We start from the raw sequence: 20767 nt of genomic DNA on the forward strand, positions 1-20767 counted from the left end.
TCCTGGCAGTGTTGCAAACATTATAACGGTGCTACATTGAATCCCTGGATCTTATTAAGACGCCTGGAACATTTTTAATATTACATGAGCCGTTCAGAGCAAAAGTGATGTAAGTCAAAATTGGGTAATGAGGTTTAAAGTAAAAACTCTTTAAAATACAGTGCAAAGTAGCAATTAATATGGCCTTCTTGCTATCCTATGACTGCTAATAGTTCAAAAAAATTGAATATTAATTGCTATTTTGCGCTGTATTTTAGAGAATGTTTACTTTAACCCTCATTATCCATTTTCGACTTGCACCACTTCTGCTCTGAACGGTTCATAATAAAGCTAATACAAAGTTCAGAGGGTGGTGCGTGTTATCTAAGAGCTTTCACAGGAAATGCGAGAAGCAGACTTCGCAAGTAATGAGTACTAATTCAGTCGCTATGTACACCATTCAGGCGAATATTAATTAGTTCCTAATTCTCTAGATGAACACATTTTTGTAGGTTTCATGTGTGTTCTAAAAAAATAAAATATAAAACCAGCTTTAATAATATGTAATATATTTGTCATTAATCATTTCTTTCGGCGAGATGGTACTTCACAGATTTTGTATACAGTGTCATCCCACCTTATTACATCACAATTTATGCAAGTCATATCTTACTTAATTCATTCTTCCACTCATGTTCTTTTCAGTGTATCTTTGTCTCCTCTCACTCCCCACACTACCCACCTATTACTTTCCCACTTCTCACACTAGCGATGATCCACTACTGGCACCCACACTCATTTCCACTCCCTCACTTCACTTCACTTGCCATTGACATCCTTGGCTCCCCCTTATCTCGCACTACTTCCTCACCACACCAACTTCTTAAATCATACTGTTTCTTCTTGTTATTATCCTTCTTCCTTCACCCTTGCCCCGGTTCTTTATCACCCCTCCTCTACTGCCTCGCCATTGTTTTCTCCTCACGCTGTAATTCTCTTCGGTCTAACCCCCAAGGCTTTAATAATATAGATTAATAGAAGAATTTAATTCAGTCAATACTTAACAGTGAGAAATACATTAAAATTTATGTTGTACCAAAAAGTAACATTACATATATTTTTAAAGACAAACATTTTCGCCAATTATATTGGCACCTTCAGGTCGAATAAAACATTTTAACAAAATGAACACTTGGTCTTAACTAGTTAAAACAACGTTAAAAGTAGGATATAAATTAAAACAGTTAATAAAATTGAGTGATGCAGCCACCAGGTTGTATGTAGAAAATTATGTATAGTAGGAAGCCTGTATGACGAGGGGGACAGCAAGACCTCTTCTAGTATTGCGGTAACAGTTTCGGAATCAGATTAAAGATGCTACAAATAGGGCAGTCGTGTTGCCGAGTAATAGTGACAGGATAAAGCCCTGTAATTAGCAAAGGATGGTATTAACAAAATTGTTTGAAAATATTGTTTAAGATCATGTAGAACGTTACTTACAAGAAGTTGAAAGAGTTGGCTGGAGTTCATGAGAGCGGCGGCACGACTGGCCTTTACATTAAGAAGTAGCTTACAAAGAAAACTGCATACCCGACAAGACTAGTAGATGATCGGAAGTTACTTCTGTATGATCTTAAACAGCGGGTTATTTGAATTTGGATATTTTCCATTAAGCAGGTGGCTATTGTTACTATTAGAGTGAGTGATAATGTATAATTCTTCAGCAGCATTCATGTAATTGATGTAATTGTGATTCTTGATAAATTCAATAGGAATAAATCAAAATTTGCCGCACATCTCATCAACCAAAATCACGATCTCACGGGGATAGAAGATGCTTTGCAGGTTCTAAAAATTATCAATAATCAATCCCTATCAAACTCTGTTCTTTAAACCCATTTCAATCATTAAATTTGATGTACATATTTTGTATCCAAGTACGGCACTCAGTAAATTCTTTCAACCAGATTTCATTCTCGACTCCCAATTATGTAAACGTCACAGATACAGGGCGTTCGTTAGGAAAGAGATTTCGCTCAGGTAGGTACTGTCTGAGCGTAAGCTCTGAAACCGCGGCAGGAATGCGGCGTGGAACCCGCTAGACTGTACTATACTTGCTGAGTCACGTTTTCCCGCTCCTCACTTCCTCACACGGCGCGGTTTCAGAGGTAAATGAGGGGCTCAGAGCAGAAATTGTGTAATTCCATCTAGGATACTTCCGTGTAAAATGAGTCTTTGTAAAATTTGAAATAAAAAATTAATAATAATTGTAAAGAGTATTATTTATTCTTCTATATTCTATATACACTTTTAACACTTTTATAATCACTGATTAACTTTACAACTTCTTTCACTGTGTTAACTTTTTAGAAAATTACCTGGCTGACTAGTTTCGAAGTGTTATCCTTCATTGCCCAAAGACTAGGTTTGATTTAATACACAATTTATATCATTTAAAAATGTAATTCTCATATTTTTTGTATAATTTCAATATTTAAATTGGACTTGCTGCGTTTGTGCTCTTGAAAGTTCAGTGTAGTAAGAGGATGACACCACAGTCTAGTACATACAGTCACGAAGCTCAATACATAGGGAATATGCAACCATAGATAGTTGCTAACCACTAGGATCGCTAATATCGCCTCATCACAGACAATGCGAAATAGTACCGGCACAGTATATTCTTCCTAGTACTCTCAACAACTCAAGCTTCGTGACTGTAGCCTATATACTAGACTGTGATAACACCTAGTTTTATACAATTTCGTTATTTTCACTGTCATAAATTTCAATATTTTTTTACGGAAGTGTTGAAGAACATGTTGGTAAGTTCTGATTAAATCCATGATACACAGAGCGAATATATTTCACAAGATCTAACATGTATTTCTTCTTTTCCTGTGTAAACGAAGGCGGGCTATTTATAGAGTAAATCCTGATGAACATTTTAATGCCCTTCCTTGAAATTAACGTTATGGAACTCATGATCCGAATTGAAGCTCTCTTTTAATTCAAAGATAAGAGATGCTGACCTTCCATAGCGCATAATCTCATCTTTAACCGGCATACATACGTTATGTCCATTGTTAGGAGTTTTATTTTTTTTTATCTCTTTTTCCAGCTGTTTAGTGGACAAAAATTCTTCCACTATGAAACAGTTTTTATTCTTGTGTTTTTTGTTGTGTCCATCCAAGTATCCCAAGTGTATACAAATTCTTTCTTACGGCTGACTGTCTCTGTCATACCAAAATCAGCATCAAAAGCTTTATTTCAAGATTAACTTGTGTGTTTCTAATATTGGTGAAGATCAGAGAAAAATATAATACTTTACCACTCTGTCATGGACTTCCGTTGTGCTTTGAATATGTCCAGGGAACATTCAGTACACAATAAAGTGCTGACATTTGTGAGCACTGTAATAATTTGAATAAATATTTCCTTGCAACACTGAAAAATATGGATATTCTTGCTACAAAATATGTCAATAGCTCTGCTTTCATGAAAATAGGGATACATCATTTGTCCTGTGAGCTCCTCAAATGCTGTTGGACTTAACTTATGTAGATCAAACGCGAATGGTGAGGGAATGAATTGAGAGAGGGGACGTTTTGTTTTGCGTAATATGGAAAGGCAACACAAGTTGAAAGGACGTCAAGGTTAGAGCATTAGTAGACCGTATACAACTGCTGCTATTCAGTATAATTCAGTTTAGTTCGTAGTGGTGCACTATACATTACAACAGCGAATATTCATTTATGGTAAGTATATTACGAACAAATCGTACAAAAAGTGCCGAGCTATATTTTTACAATAGGATACAGAGAAGGTGTGAACATTAAGAAACCTTGGGTCACAGGTAAAATGTTGGAGATGATGGAGGAAAGGAAACAATGGAAAAACATCAACACGGAATATGATAGAAGAATACTACAGGAAACTAAATAACAAAATAAGAAGAGAAACTGACAATGCCAAGTAGCACTGGATGACAGAGAAATACATAGAATAGAGGATCTAGAGAGTAAAGGAAGATATGATTTAATGTACCGAGAAGTTAAATGTTTGGATTTCACAAATAACAAAAGCAAATCTATGTGGTTGATAGAAGACGAAATAGGAATGAAATAACAGACAAACAAGGAATAGTAATCACATGGACGAAATAAATATAAGAGTTACATGAAACAGGGAATCGTCCAGATAAGTTAGCCATAGAAGATGAAGCAACAGTATCAGAAGATGAAAAAGGATTTTCTATTTTAAGAGAAGCGCTTAGGGAAATGAAGAATGGGAAAGCAACAGGAATTAATGGAATCCTCATTCAGCTAGTGAAATGCTTGGGTAAGACAAAAAGGAATTTATGTCATTATGCAACGAAATGTGTGAGAAAAGCGAATGGCCTGAAGATTTTACGTAGACAGTGTTGCTTCCAATACCGAAGAAAAATACCAAGAAATGCAAGGAGTTCAGAACTATCAGCCTGATATCGCACTCGGCGAAGATTCTAAGATGAAAGGACTGTTGGAAGAAGAACAGTTTGGCTTCAAGAAGGGAAAAAGTACGAAGGATGCAATCGGACTACTACAAAAAATCAGCGAAAAATACCTAGAGAATAATAAATAAGTGTATATAGTATTTGTGGATTTAGAAAAGGCGTTTGACAGAGTGGACTGGAACAAACTGATGGAGATCCTGAAGGAAATAGGTGGATTGGAAATACAGAAGGCTGTTCAGTAACCTTTATATGAAATAACGAGTCAAAATCAGGATAGGAGAAGAAATGTCTGAAGGAAGTGATATAAGGAAAGGAGTACGACAACGATGACTTTATCATCTACCCTGTTCAACATCTACTTGGAGGATTTGGTAAAGAACTGTTTTGAGAACATGGGAGGGGTAATAGTAGGAGGAAGAAGAATAAAGTGCTTAAGATTTGCTGATGATATGGCGTAGTTAGAAGAAGAGGAGACGATACTAAGGGATATGCTACAGGAGCTAAATGACAGTTATGAGTAGTATGGGATGAAAATAAATTCAAACAAGACAAAGACCATAGTTGTCAGAAAAAAAAATAAAGAAGAACAACTTGCGAATACTAATGAGGCAGTAGAACAAGTGGATAGCTTCAAATACTTGGAGTGTACTATAAGCAGTAACATGAGCTGCTGCCAGGAAATCAAAAGGAGGATAGCAATGACAAAGGAAGCTTTTAATATAAAACGAAGCATCTTCTGTGGACCTCTGGAAAAATACCTAAGGATGAGACTAGTGAAGTGCTTTGTGTGGAGTGTGTCATTGTATGGGGCAGAAACATGGACATTACGACGAAGTGAAGAGAAGCGACTAGAAGCACTGTTAAAATGTGGATATGGAGAAGAATGATTCGTATGAAATGTACAGACAGAATAAGGAACGAAGCTGTGCTGGAAAGAGTGGATAAAGAAAGAATGATGTTGAAACTGATCAGGAAGAGGAAAAGGAATTGGTTGGGTCACTGACTAAGAAGCAAGTGCCTTCTGAAGGATGAACTGAAAGGAATTGTGAACGAGAGAAGAGTTCGAGGTAGAAGAAGATATCAATTGATGTAGGACATTAAGATATATGCGTGATATGCGAAGACTAAGAGGAAGGCAGAAAATAGGAAAAATTGGAGAATGCTTGGTTTGCAATGAAAGACCTGCTCTGGGACAGAACATGTATGTATGTATGTATGTATGTATGTATGTATGTATGTATGTATGTATGTATGTATTCCTTTTTTGAGCAGCATGTTCCATTACAAATGGAAAGTAATACTACATGCCTAGGTTTACCTTCAAGTACATAATCCATTTACATTATATATTATTATGTTGCCATTCTAGATTAAATATGGATTAGTGTAGTTCATCTACTATGTGTAACTGCCAAGATAATATTGGTACTTCTTAATCTAACTTATTTTCCTATTCCTAACCTATGAAGTACAAGAATCTATTTACATATTCTAGCATTAAAATATTTACAGTATTTACATATTTACTATCTCTTGATCAGCCTATTTTCAGATAAATTATACCCTCTAATATTGTAGCTTATTTACAGAATGTAAGTAACCTATTTTTGACCCTTATCACTTAATTCTGACTTTTAACCTATCTTCCCAAATAACTTATCCTTATATACTAGCCAGCCTACTGTAGTTGTTCAAAGTCTATACTATTTGCAAACTTTATAAAATATGTATGTATGTATGTATGTATGTATGTATGTATGTATGTATGTATGTATGCCTTATGGCCTTAACTCTGCCAGCGAAAATAATACATTATTATTATTATTATTATTATTATTATTATTATTCATTGGCATTACGTCTCTTATAGTTTAGCCTTAGCCTCCCTCAGAACATCCGACCAATCACTCCTGTCTAATGCTCGTGTTCTCTATCTTCTAATTCCAACTTTTGTTTGCCAAATACATATCCTTATTCCGTTTGCCTAGTCGTCTCCGATGATCAGTCCGGCTTGCTTCTTTGGGTTTCTCAACGTTAAAATTTTTCCGGGATTGGGTTGTCAACCCAAAGCCCAACCCCCAACCTGGAGGGCCAGGGAACCTTCTGTTAGGGTTTCCATTCCTTAGCCGAAAAAATCCCGTTTAGGCGCCGGATATTCGCCTTGAGTCTTCCTAAAGAAGACCTACTGGTTTTCTTTTAGTGATGGCCATTCCTGAGATTTAAAAATTCACCTATTCGGCTTCGGTGAATTCTTCAGGACTACTACCAGCTTTTTCTCACCGGTTTCTCATGTATTGTTGTTAAACATGCCGGGGTTATTTATCGACCAGCCAGGTCTAGATCCGCCATGTTCTGTATAAGCAGGGCCACCTCTTGCCACCACGCATGGACGGTCTTGGCTATAGCGTCCTCGGCAAAAGATCTTGCATATGCCTCAGCTTAGCCCTGGGTAGACGAGGACCAGTGCTGAGTCAACCCCATCCAAAGGTACTACCTCTGTCATCCCCTTGACCCCATTATTATTATTATTATTATTATTATTATTATTATTATGTATATTAATAATGCCTGATGCAAAACAATACCACCTACTTGTGCAGAATGAAGATTTAGCCTCATATTGTCTGTATCTCACCACATCGCAATTTTGACCAGAAATGGACATACAATAGAGCCTATTTGTGCTTTAAGCCATCGATATATTTGAAGTCTAATTAGATTCGAGCTAATACAATAGATCATGTATATTATTAAATAATAGACCTATTTAATTCAAGAAAATTAAGTCTGAACGTTAATATTACCGTATTATCGTTAGCCATATGACAGGCCTAACGAGAAATCAACTGTTACTTTACTGACATTAACTTTTTATGAAATAATTCACAGAAATTGTGATGGAAAAATACAACTTACCTCTCCTCTCTCTTCCTCTCTTTCTCTTTGCCCTTCTCTTTCCGTCTGTACCTTTGGGATAAATAATTTATACGTCACAAAACTTTAGAGAGGGGGAAAAGAGAATACGAGAGGAAAGGTCGGAGAAGATACAAGTAAATAAATAGACTGACATAGGAACATACGAGCGGACGGTATAGATAAGAGTAAATAAATGACTAGATCGAAACAGCCAACAAGAAAATAAAACTGAATATATGTCTCTCTGTAATAATCAAAGGGGTGGTTGCACGTATATTGGTTTATATTGTATCGGGTGTTCTTTTGACGATGATGACGTTCATGCCATCCGGTTCCGGATATTTCTTTTCTTTGAGGTTTCATAACATCTCATCTATTTCATGAGTCGTAAAATCCGGTTCAGCTTCAGTATCGGGAAGAAGATTTTCAGAGGTCAGAGTTCTAATATATAGTTGCGTCTCACTGTCTGGTCTGGGGCGTTGTCTGGGAATAATTTGTTAAGAAGAGCGGCAGCTGTTTCCTCGTGCGACTTTGTTTTTGTTGAGGATCCATCATCTGGAAGTAATGTTGATTTTACTGTTTGACTTAAAAATCCTACATTGTAGATCATGTATACTTTCGACGACGTGTCCCTGGTGTGCTCGGTACAAAAGTTCTTCCAAGATTCTTGTTTGGCTCTCTCTCTCTCTCTCTCTCTCTGAGGCCGGGAGGGGAACAACCCTATGCATAGCGACCTAGGTCTATTGTGCGTCCTGGGATGAGTTGCAAGCCCATCGAACGCACTCACGCCGAACCGACCTAACCTCGAACACCCTAACGACCAGTCCCTCCATCCCTCTAAGTCCGTGTACCATTCCACTCAATATCCCCTACCCCACAGTCCCGCCTCAAAAGGTCTGAGGTGTACGCCTCCCTCACGTCTGGCCAACACAGTCTGAAGTGTAGGCCACCCCCCCTCCCGTCGGGAAGGGAGTAAGTTCCGCTGCTGGGTCACCAACTACCATGCATTGACATATCCATGGAGGCCGGCCGAGAGCATCAGGAACTCCGGAGGGCCGCCGCAGGCGCGATCTGAAAACCGATAAAGAAAACCGGCATAATAAGGAAAGGGTGATGACGGGGGAAAGGAAGTGGCGAGAATGAGTGGGGTTCCAAACGCCTGATAAAGTTACCTGATATTCATCCATAGGAGTGAGGGAAAAACCCGAAAAAAAAACCTCACGCAGGCAACTCGTCCCAAGCGGGGAAACGAACCCCGGCCCGCTGGCTTCTGGAGCAAACACGCTACTACGAGACCACAGCGGTGGACTTTGGCTGTAATGAGTTCTGTTCTGTACCGAGATCTTTGAAACTTTAGCTGTAGATGGCTTTTAGAGTAAGGTTCTTGCATCTCTACGCTGTGAATCATTTATCTCTTTTCTGCGGATTTGGCGTTCAGGAGACCACCACGGTACAAATTTTGTTCTTGGTAGGTAGGGTGGGAAGCATATTTTTTTTACTTCATTCAGTTCTGTCCAGATTTGTGAAGTGGATAATTCTAGTTGTGCGGTATTGCAATCACTTTTATCAATTTCGAATTTCACTATGCTGTCATCTAGCGACTGCAAAATAAGTCACGTTATAACCACAGTCTAATACATACAGTCGCACAACTCATACGTATAAAATATGTCAACATTTGACAGCTGGCGCGACAGTAGCTCTCTAGCGGCAGGCAAGTTAAAAGTGTGCACACGACATATGATAACACATCAGAAAACGGGTTTTTCGTTATGTATCTTATATTTTTATGCTATACAGTAAGTGTAGGCCTATATGATTCTTATTAATTTTACTTTAGAATCGTAGAAGAATTTCACACGCAGATAATCTACAAGTTTCAGAAGCTGAGAATAAACGTAATTCTTTCTGCTCCTTACAACTGAATCATGGCCCTGATCACGTATCATGGTTTGAAATAATATAATTGTTCGTACGTGGACGGTTAATTCAATTCATTCCTAAATATATTTATGAATCAATGGAACTCTGTAGTTCCTGTGAGAAGAGTCAAAATTAGTAGCTTCAAAATTGTAGGGCATATCTCGTAGGGTACATCGCGTGGTGAACTCCTCTCCCTATTTCCTGAGAAATTAACTATTTTCCATACAGCAAATTGGGGTAAACTCGGCCGATGAGGTAAACTTGAAAATAAAGAAGGGAAGGATTTAAACCTTAATATGACAGACATTGATTTATGAAGTTCATTATTTTTCTGTTTCTTAAAAACCGGTATTTCCTTTATTATTTTGAGTCACAAATAGTGCTGATATTATGGTTTAAATTTTTATGGCAAGTTTACTGCATTTTACATTACATTTCCAGTTTTCACACATAAGCTTAATTTTAACTTATCCTATCTATATAACACGTAATTTACATGCACTTACTGTTAATATGACGTAGGTGAGAACAAATAAATGAACACACAATTTTGTTGAAAAAATTCCAACTTCAATTAACTCAGAAAATGGAGGCCTAATTTTATTTTCAGAGCAGAAGTGGTGTAAGTCAAAAATGGGTAATGAGGGGTTAAAGCAAACATTCTGTAAAATACAGCACAAAGTAGGGATAAATCGCAATATAGCGAACGCCAGTAGGGGAAGATATCCCCACCCACATGACACAACACTCGACTATCACGTAGAGTGTCTGATGAGCTAGTAGGGGAAAAGTGGAAGGGGTCGTGGACGGAGCTTCTACGTTCGCTATATTGCAATTTGCCCCAAAGTAGCAATTAATATTGAGTTTATTTAAACTATTAGTAGTCAGTGAATAGCACGAAGGATATATTAATTGCTACTTTGCGCTGTATTTTACAGAGTTTTTACTTAAAACCTCATTACCTAATTTTGACTTACACCACTTCTGCTCTGAATTGGTCAAATAATCACTGGGAATGTAAAATCAACACCAATAACAGTCATGCAAATTATTAGAGAAAATATTGTTTTTTATATTAAATTTAAAAAGGTTCTTTTATTTCTTGAGAACTTAATACTTCTACCACATGAATCTACACCAACACATCAGAAATTTATCGACACAGTCTGGATTTATTCAAGAAGTGAATATTTTGCAAAAGGATTACAATACTGCATGAATTCTTGAAAAACTAACACCATGATCCCTACTTGAATGCAGTATAACATTCAACTTTTGAAAAATGTAAAGGAAAAAACACGAATACAAAAATTATGGAATGACTTGCATTAAAAACTGTAGATACATCATCCAAATTCGGAATGGTTACACATTTACACATATGATCTCTGCAAAAAAATAACATACTGTAACAGGTATTTACTTTGTTTTTATTTAAACTCTCCTTCTTGACATACAAATAGGTAACTGATAATTAATAAATGTTTTATAGAACACAATACGTAGGCTACCTATAACGTGGATAATTGGTTATGACTGAGTTATGATTTTCTCTTGGTCTTTGGGGAATCTGAAGAACGACAAATTCGGAGATTTAAACTTGTTGTTACTGCAATTTTCGTCATTGCACACATTGCCTTTATTCCGACGCATCATTAAAACGTTATTATAACATTTCGCATCCCTTTACAGCACGTGCTGGCTGAATGAGACTGTATCAACCCCATGACCAGTGCCTTGCCTGCCGCTTGGGCGCTAGTGTCGCGAATGTTGGCAAAAAAAAAAGTGTTGAAGTTGCGCGACTGTATATATTAGACTGTGTTATAACCCTTATGGAATTGCATGGAGCAACTGTACTTCCATCTAGCGGTCATTACCAAAAAATGCCTTTTCGACGGTGCCGGCTCTGGTGGTTGTTCTCATTTTATAACTTGGGAATGGCCAACCTGATATTATATCCGTATATGATCAGCGGTATCCGTTCCGGGATCCATGATGCAAAAAAAAAAAAAAAAAAGGGCAGAATTTGAAATACTTACTGTAACAACACCATGAGCCACAGCTGAATGCTAATGTTAGTAGTAGTTATGCCATGAGCCACTAATTTGTAAGCATGACCGATAACTCTACCTCCCCTCGCTACGGGCATGCGGGCGCCGTGCTGTACGTCTTCTCTCAATAATATCTCGGCACCGAGAAAAGCTATAGGCATGTGCTACCACTGGATTGATTTATAATCGCGAGTTCTGCAATATTAAAGTGATAATAGGCACGTACGATACACTTTGAGTGAACAATAATGAAAATTTTCTTGTGAGCTGGGACTAATTTCGTAATGTCGTTTCATATGAAGAGAAATCATATTGTCCCTTCATTAATTACTTCAATTATTATAGATCTTTACTCTCATTTGTAAACCGAAACAACAGTAAGTTATAACATTCATACTAACACAACTGTAGTTTCATTCCCGAAATGAGTGACGTATTCTACCTGCCGGTGTATGCCTGATACACCGAAAAATTTTTCTTCTCTTCCTTACCCACTTCTTCTATCGCCCCATCTTCTCAACTGGAACTGGATTCTATTTTAAACTGCTAATCCTCCCACAAAATTCCGTCCTCACTACCATTCATGTTATTGGAAACACTGATCTTTTACAACACTTCACAATCGACTTAATACTAATCCTAGTACGGGAAGCTGAGAGATCATCTCAGTATTAAATCAGTATTAATTTCTGGTATCTGCTTTTTGACTTTTTTTAAAGCGGCTACACACGATCCAATCTGCAGAGTCCGATTTGCAGAGACCCTGCCGATCGGGTGGTGTGTAGGCACAGTCTACTATATACAGTCATGAAGCTTGAGTTTTGAGGGTGCTAGAAACAATAGACTGTGACGGTACTATTTTGCATTGCCTGTAATGAGGCGATAGTAGCGATCCTAGTGGTGAGCAACTATCTAATGTTTGCATATTTACTACGTATTGAGCTTCGCGACTGTATATACTAGACTGTGATGTAGGCTTGCTGGGACAACAAACCTCATGTCGGGTGGTTGGTTCGGGCAGCCACCCAATCTGCCGACTCCCCCACTCCAACACCCTGCAAGTTGGGTTATAAGTAGCACAATCGGGCTGATTTCTTGTCAGTTGCAGCTTGCAGAAGTGGCGTTTATGAAGAAATGAGAGCAGTGACAGTGAGTGCGACGTGAAATGACGGAAAAGGAGAAAGAAGTCTGGAGGGATATTTTTGAACTGATAAAGATACGCCTTCTTTATGGGACATTTCAAACGCAAATTATCTGAACAGAGATATGCATAATCAGGCTTTAGAAATTTTTCTCGAAAAATACAAATTATGTATTGCACAGCATGCCAACACAATAGGATCAACGTTATCAATATGCACACCTATGCTTTATCGAAAATATGAGAAGAGTTTAAATGTTTTCTTATTTTTAAGAGGTTAGGTACAGCTTACAGCAGTAAAATTTTGGAAATATTCAATATTTTTTTCCTCCATTACTATATCTTGTACAATAATGAAAATTAATATGTATAAAACACTGTCTTTCTGCTTACTTACTTACTGGCTTTTAAGGAACCCGGAGGTTCATTGCCGCCCACACATAAGCCCGCCATTGGTCTCTATCCTGAGCAAGATTAATCCAGTCTCTATCATCATATCCCACCTCCCTCAAATCCATTTTAATATTCCCATATACGTCTCGGCCTCCCCAAAGGCTTTTTTCTCTCTGGCCTCCCAACTAACACTCTATATACATTTCTGGATTCGCCCATACGTGCTACATACCCTGCCCATTTCAAACGTCTGGATTTAATGTTCCTAATTATGTCAGGTGAAGAATATAATGCGTTCAGCTCTGCGTTGTGTAACTTTCTCCATTCTCCTGTAACTTCATCCCTCTTAGCCCCAAATATTTTCCTAAACACTTTATTCTCAAACACCCTTAACCTATGTTCCTCTCTCAAAGTGAGAGTACACGTTTCACAAGCATAAAGAACAACCGGTAATATAATTGTTTTATAAATTCTGTTTTTTGACAGCAGACTGGATGACAAAAGCTTCTCAATCGAATAATAACAGGCATTTCCCATATTTATCCTGTGTTTAATTTCCTCCCGAGTATCATTTATATTTGTTACTGTTGCTCCCAGGTATTTTAACTTTTCCACCCCTTCAAAAAATGAATTTCCAATTTTTATATTTCCATTTCGTACAATATTCTCGTCACGAGACATAATAATATACTTTGTCTTTTCGGGATTTACTTCCAAACCTATCTCTTTACTTACTTCAAGTAAAATTTCCGTGTTTTCCCTAATCGTTTGTGGATTTTCTGCTAACAAATTCACGTCATCCGCATAGACAACTGTCCTTCAGCTATATGAAAAAAATATTTTTACTATTAAAAAAATTTTTTACTTTTTTTTTTCAAAATTCAGTTCACTGTGCAGTTATGATGCGTTTCTCACATAACTCAAGAACTATCCAACATTCTGTGATGAAATTTTTTTGTGTATTTATGCATGTCATATCTATAATATGATGCAAGATCACTTGTCTACCGTTGATAGATTGTCTGATAAAAAATAATTTCATTTTAAAAAGTGGCCAAACATCAGTATTTTCTATTACACAAAATAAAAAAAAATATTGTTTATTAAGGAATGTAGTTGAAAGAGCATGATATTGTAAACATGAGTTTCAGAAATAAAATAAAAAGAGAGAACATGAAAAGTTAACAAGTTTTTAAGTTATGAGGGAAACGCTTCATCACTGCACAGTGAACTGCCAACATTTTTAATTAAAAAAAATATATATATATACAGTATATATAGACCTAAATATTTTTTAATCGAAAAAATATTTGTTTCATATAGTACCTGTTTATCGTTCTGTAACAACAAACTCAATGCAATTCCAATTTTTTGAAACTTGGAAAGTGAACGAGCTATGATACATCTTTTCACAACGCAGCGGATCAGCCTACTGCAGGTTGGGTCGTGTGGAGAGCAGAACCAGATCGTCCGACCCAACCGCCCTGCAAATCGGACCCTGCAGATTGGGTCGTGTGTAGTCGCTTTTAGTTGTGCAGTTAGAAAAAAGAATCACGAATTAACATTCCATAAACTCCGCGCCTTTTATAAAATTGAGTTCTTTTTTCACTGAAATGGACTATTATAATACGCGTAAGATTTCTACACTGCTGCTTTTAAGTTTTATGCGAAAATATATCGTACCAGCTTCAGGACAGTACGACATAGTAATTTACTGTACACCGAAATAAGAAGGCAGACTTTCGTTATCTTAACCCTTTCAGCTCCAATAAGTCCATTTGGAATCACTAACATTTCTGTAATCTCTGACTCATACAATTTGGCTGATGATTGCGACGACGATGCTCTTTCTTGATGTTACTATTATTGTTACAGCTTCATGAAGAGCCTTGACAATTCGTCCGTTTTCTTTAATAATGATAAGGTCAATTACGATTCAATGGTTAACTCAAAAATAAGTTACCACCTATTAATTCGGTGGAATATGTTTTGGGGTTTTATGCTTCGTATACGTAGCAAAATTACAGTTCCCAATATTATAAATTAATACATTTTCATTTCCTTTTGTTTGTATATAAATATTCTTGGTAATAAATCGGATGTATTCAGAAACTGTAGGCATTTCAAGATCGTCGTGCATCTGTATTTGTCTTATATAGAAGTCATAACCTCCTATTATTCGATCTATGGGGTTATTTTACGACGCTGTATCAACATCTAGGTTATTTAGCGTCTGAATGATATGAAGGTGATAATGCCGGTGAAATGAGTCCGGGGTCCAACACCGAAAGTTACCCAGCATTTGCTCGTATTGGATTGAGGGAAAACCCCGGAAAAAACCTCAACCAGATAACTTGCCCCGACCGGGATTCGAACCTGGGCCACATGGTTTCGCGGCCAGACGCGCTGACCGTTACTCCACAGGTGTGGACTCCTATTATTCGAAATACTTTATTTTGGACCACTTGTAGATGAAGTGAGATAGTATTCGATGCAAATCCCGAAGCCGGTGCTATATGTCATTTGACTTCGAATATACAAAGTGTTTCATAATTCCTATTACAAACTGCTAGGGGTTGTAGAGGGAACTAAGTAGATAAAGTTTTGATTAGGAACCCATGTCCGTAAATGTATCGTTTTGATGCAAAATAAGTTTGAAGATCGAATCGATTTCACATCTCCCACTTGACTAGAGACAATGAGTTTTTGCCAGTGTGCACTACAAGAGTGGTTCCACGTACCGCCTAACGGGTTCCAGGTACTTGACCTTCCTGCAAGGGATACTGGTAGAGTTATGTTAAGATTTGCCACTGGCACTACGTCACTAAATGTGGTTCCAACATGATGGCGCACCCGGGCACTTTTCACTTGCAGTCAGCGAACATCTCCACCAAACATTCGGGGAAAGGTGGATAGGTCGAGGTAGTTCAACTCCTTGGTCACTATGGCCGCCAGATTTAACTCCTCTCCACTTTATCCTTGGGGCCACATGAAGAACCTTGTTTATGAGACTCCTGTGGTGCACACTGGCAAGAGCTCATTGTCTCTAGTGAAGTGGGAGATGTGAAATCGATTCAATCTTCAAACTTATTTTGCATCGTTCCGGACATGGGTTCCTAATCAAAACTGTATCTACTTAATCCCCTCTACAACCTCTATAAGTTTGTAATAGGAATTATGAAACACCCTGTATACACAGTTTTTATGTATAGAATTAGCTTACATCGTAAGGAGAGGACAGTACTTAAGAGCAAAGGCATGATCTGTTTTAGACGATTTAGAGCAGCGTTTTTATTTTTCAAAATGTGTTCCTTCCAGTTCAGACATCAATGAAGAAGATTCCCCCCAAGTATTTAGTTTTCAGTACATAAGGGATTTGAAAAATTCTGAGGAAAAGAAATGGTGTTAGTGCTGCTTGACATTTGGTGAAAACTAGTACGGATATCTTTGTATTGTTAATTTTAATCTTTCATAATTTAGCCCACTTGTCAATCGAATTGAGATTTTGTTGAATCACTCTGTGTGTATGATATATTCCATTTTCTTCGACAATAGATCACAGTGTCATATACATACATTGCTAACTGAGTAGAGTCATGATAGGGAATATATGAGATATAATAGGTAGATAATAAAGTGTTGGATATAAGACGGAACATTGAGGAACACCTGCTAATATGTACTTGACTGAAGATAAAGATGTCCGGATTTTTACTTTGAAGGTACGATCTGACAGTAAAGAGGATATAATGATAATATCTGAAGGAATTTTGAGCTCAAAAAGTTTTATGATGAAAGATGGGTGGAATGGAGAAAAATTCTCTCCGGCACCGGCACCGGGATTTGAACCAGGGCTTTCAGCTCTACGTACTGACGCTCTATCCACTAACAAGCAAACATTTTCATGGGTGCAGATAAAAAAGTTAATTTTTTTCTTCCACCATGCTAATAATGTCAAAACAAGTTCTTATACAAATTTTGGCCACTCGACAGCAAGTACGAGGCCGTACAGAAAGTGATTTTACCTGGGGCCGTTTACAGAAAAAAGCACAATTTCATGGAAAGATTTACTGGAACAGATACAGCAATTGTTGTGCTATTTTTCAAGATATTCCACACCAGAAATGAGACATTTGTCATACCAGTTCGGATCTCAGACGGCAGACTTCTAAGACTCAAGAATTCAAAAATTGATCCCACGGTATGACAAATGTCTAAATTCCAGTGAGAAACATGTTGAAAAATAGCGCAACAATGCTGTATCTGTTCCAATAAATCTTTCCATGAAATTGTGCTTTATTCTGTAAACGACCCCAGGGAAAATCACTTTCTTGATGGACTAGTAATTGCGGTCGAGTGGCCAAAACTTGTATAAGCACTTGTTTTGACATTATTAACACGGTGGAAGAAAAAATTTAACTTTTTTATCTGCCCCCTTCAGAATGTTTGCTTGTAAGCCACACCGGATTCCCATCCCGATGTCGGATCGAATCCTCTCAGTTTAAGTTCCACTTCTTGGGTTCCGTCTACTGGCCTACTCTCATGCACTGCGTCAGAGATGTGTGACAGTGGCACAATGTCCACATATGTGCAGAGGTGCACTCGTTATGAGTGATTAAGTGGCCGGGATCCGACGGAATAAGCTCCATCTTAATTCACTAAGTGAATATTTTTCGCATATCATATATTATGATGATGTACCGAAGTACATATGATATTTCTGTGCAGATATTCTGCGTCATCATAAGATGAAAGATGAGAGGAACGGAAAAAAATGTTCTCCAGCACCGGGATTTGAACCCGGGTTTTCAGCTTTACTTGCTGACGCTCTATCCACTAAGCCACACCGTTCCACTCAGCTTTCATCATATGACGACGCAGAATATCTGCACGGAATTATCATATGTACTTCGGTACATCATAATAATATCAATAAGTTTTGCTAGAAGGCCTTTATGCCAGAATATCCTGATGATTCCATTCGGTATCCTCAGAAGTAATTTCGTTCTTTACCGATAGAGTGCAGCACCCGCCAGTTCCTTGGCCAGCTGTTATTAGGAAGAGGATTGTTTTGTTTTTTTGTTTCTCCATGGTGTCTCTATGACCTTATGCATCCATAAATTCAGGTAAGACAGGGTTAACCACAGTCTACTATATACAGTCACGAAGCTTGAGTTTTGAGGGTGCTAGAAACAATAGACTGTGACGGTACTATTTTGCATTGCCTGTAATGAGGCGATATTAGCGATCATAGTGGTGAGCAACTATCTAATGTTTGCATATTTACTACGTATTGAGCTTCGCGACTGTACTATACTAGACTGTGGGTTAACTCCACACGAAAGGCATTCTTTATAGCCTAATCCCAAACCTTATTTATAAATTTACGGTTGAATTAGATATATTTAATTAATTTTACACAAATTCAGTTACTAATTAGTATATTTCAATAAGTTTTATATTTACGAAAATGGGCATTTAAGAATTGAAGACGTCCAGGAGTATGGAGTTAAATTCACATTAATAGAATTAATACGGAGTGTATAGTATATATACTCAGTATAACACAAATACAAATAACACTGAGAGATGGCTCTGGAGGAGGAATTGTGATTAAGGATTGTCCTCGAGGTATTCCATTTGCATTAGTGTGAAACAAAATAGTGAACAGTCTTCTTCACATTCTCAATTAAAATAGCTTCTATAATCATAACCGCGATCATATTTAGGCTATTTTCATTAATTAGTGTAATCTAAAATCGGCTTTGTTAAATCAATAGTCAGTTACAATAGTAATACAATTAAAATAGCATACAACAAGGTACACGGTCCACACCTGTGGAGTAACGGTCAGCGCGTCTGGCTGCGGGGTTCGATTCCCGGTCGGGGCAAGTTACCTGGTTGAGATTTTTTCCGGGGTTTTCCCTCAACCCAATATGAGCAAATGCTGGGTAACTTTCGGTGCTGGACCCCGTACTCATTTCACCGGCATTATCACCATCTCATTCAGACGCTAAATAACCTAAGATGTTGATAAAGCATCGTAAAATAACCTAAAAAAAAACAAGGTACAAACATGATAAAAGTATCGAATTTGTTTGTATTGTTAAAAAATTCCTCAATAGAATAAAGTGAATCAGCCGCCAACCATGAATAAATATAGTCTAAAACTGTATTACACTCTAATTAAACAACATTTTGAGGTAATTTATTATTAAACAAATCAATACCCATAAACCAGTACTTTTGCGTGGTTTTATCTAGGAACGTTGGTCTTGTGCTTATATCTTGTGTCATGCTTGTGAATATTCTGTCTAAAATCACGAGTAAGGTAACTACTTTTCGTATAAATTAGAACAGTATAACAGATTAGCAATAGTTAAAATATTAAACTTAATTTAATTTAATATTTAAAAATATACCATGCAACTACAATTAAAGTGACTGAAAAAATATTATAAGACAGTACACTGTCCTTTTAGATTCACTAAGTTCTTAAATTAGTAGAGAATTTGTGTGGCAAACAATATTTTCTGTTCTGTTAAAAACAGAGACAGTACTTTTTCCAAAAAAAGAAGTGTTGAACATAAACGTCCATTATTCTATCGAGTTTCTTTCCACAATACTTCAAATATCTGAAAATTGTTATTGAATCTGCAAAATTTACAAAAAAATCCTATTGCACATTGATAGGCTTATGTCAGGATTGTCATATAATAATAATAATAATAATAATAATGGATTCAAATCTGTCTTCGGACAGTTGATTAAATAATAAAATACTGTAGCTGCACACTGCTATAACAAAATCTATTGTTGCTTAAGGAGAAAATTCTCGTAAGCCTAACATTTTTTTAATTTGAGTTTTTGGTACCGTTGATGTGCATCTATTGTACCTGCAAAGTCTCCTAACCCACATTTTAATATTAACAGCGGAAAAGTAAAAATTTCAATACCGCTTAAGCCTGCAATTGACAAAAAAAAAAAAAAAAAAAACAGTTTTTTCATTCTCCTATAAAATTTTCATGTTGTAGAATACGAGAATTTGCACATTAAGTGACGCTATTCTATGTTATGGCTCAATTGTCTGGTGGCCCAGAATCAGAACAGTAACAACAAGAAGCTCATTCAGCTATGTTAAGTGTCTTTCCTGCCTTGTATTACTGTCGCCATGCGTGCAACCTCAATTGCAGCAATGGGAGCACTTCTGCACATTTCCCCTCTTAATAGGGTCTGTCTGGTGGAATATGTCCGGAAGATTACTTTATGACAGCGAACTAGAGATATATGGCCACTAAAACAGGAATTAGTGTACACACACTCGCATTTTAGATGAGAATGGTTGACTGAATAGGTATACTTCCTACATATACCTTAAACACACACTTTTATGTGTGAGCAAATTGTGAAATAGTCAGTTTAATATATTATTTATGTACTAGCCGTACCCGAGCGCTCCACTGCACCTGTTAGAAATAAATATAAAGTAATTACTTAATTAAAATAGGACATTTGCTCCAGTAGAAGGACAAATCGTTTAATATGTTACTTAAGGTATATGTATACATTAGGGGGTGAAAATTTAAATTAGGCAATATTTAGGGCTCTCAATATTTTTAGCTACAAGAATACATTGTTATTAAGAGATTTAACTATTTTTAAACAATTGTTCTTTGAAATTGTTTATAATAATATTTTTTTTGTTTAAAAAATTTAATAAAACGGTAAACATGATATCCTCTTTCCTAATGAAGCTATTTTCAAAATTCCTTCACTGTTTTATAGGAAAAATGTTTGTCTAGTGCCTGAATAAACTTTGAATAACATTTTGCTATAATTTACCATAAATATCTTAAATTTTGTAAAATA

General features: G+C 36.9%; 1 protein-coding gene across 2 annotated transcripts in view; it reads right to left on the reverse strand.

Moving 5' to 3' along the window:
• The window catches only part of LOC138705114 (uncharacterized), a 74254-nt gene that overhangs the window by 40185 nt on the left and 13302 nt on the right, over positions 1-20767 (reverse strand). The window contains exon 2 of one of the 2 annotated variants that reach the window (XR_011333621.1): positions 1-20446. This exon is cut by the window's left edge and continues 19608 nt beyond it. The gene's annotated coding sequence lies outside the window, so the exon portion shown is untranslated. The remainder of the gene's footprint in view (positions 20447-20767) is intronic. The other variant, XM_069833754.1, reaches the window with a different exon arrangement.

The sequence above is a fragment of the Periplaneta americana genome, chromosome 8 (genome assembly GCF_040183065.1).
Source record: "Periplaneta americana isolate PAMFEO1 chromosome 8, P.americana_PAMFEO1_priV1, whole genome shotgun sequence".
Classification (NCBI taxonomy): domain Eukaryota; kingdom Metazoa; phylum Arthropoda; class Insecta; order Blattodea; family Blattidae; genus Periplaneta; species Periplaneta americana.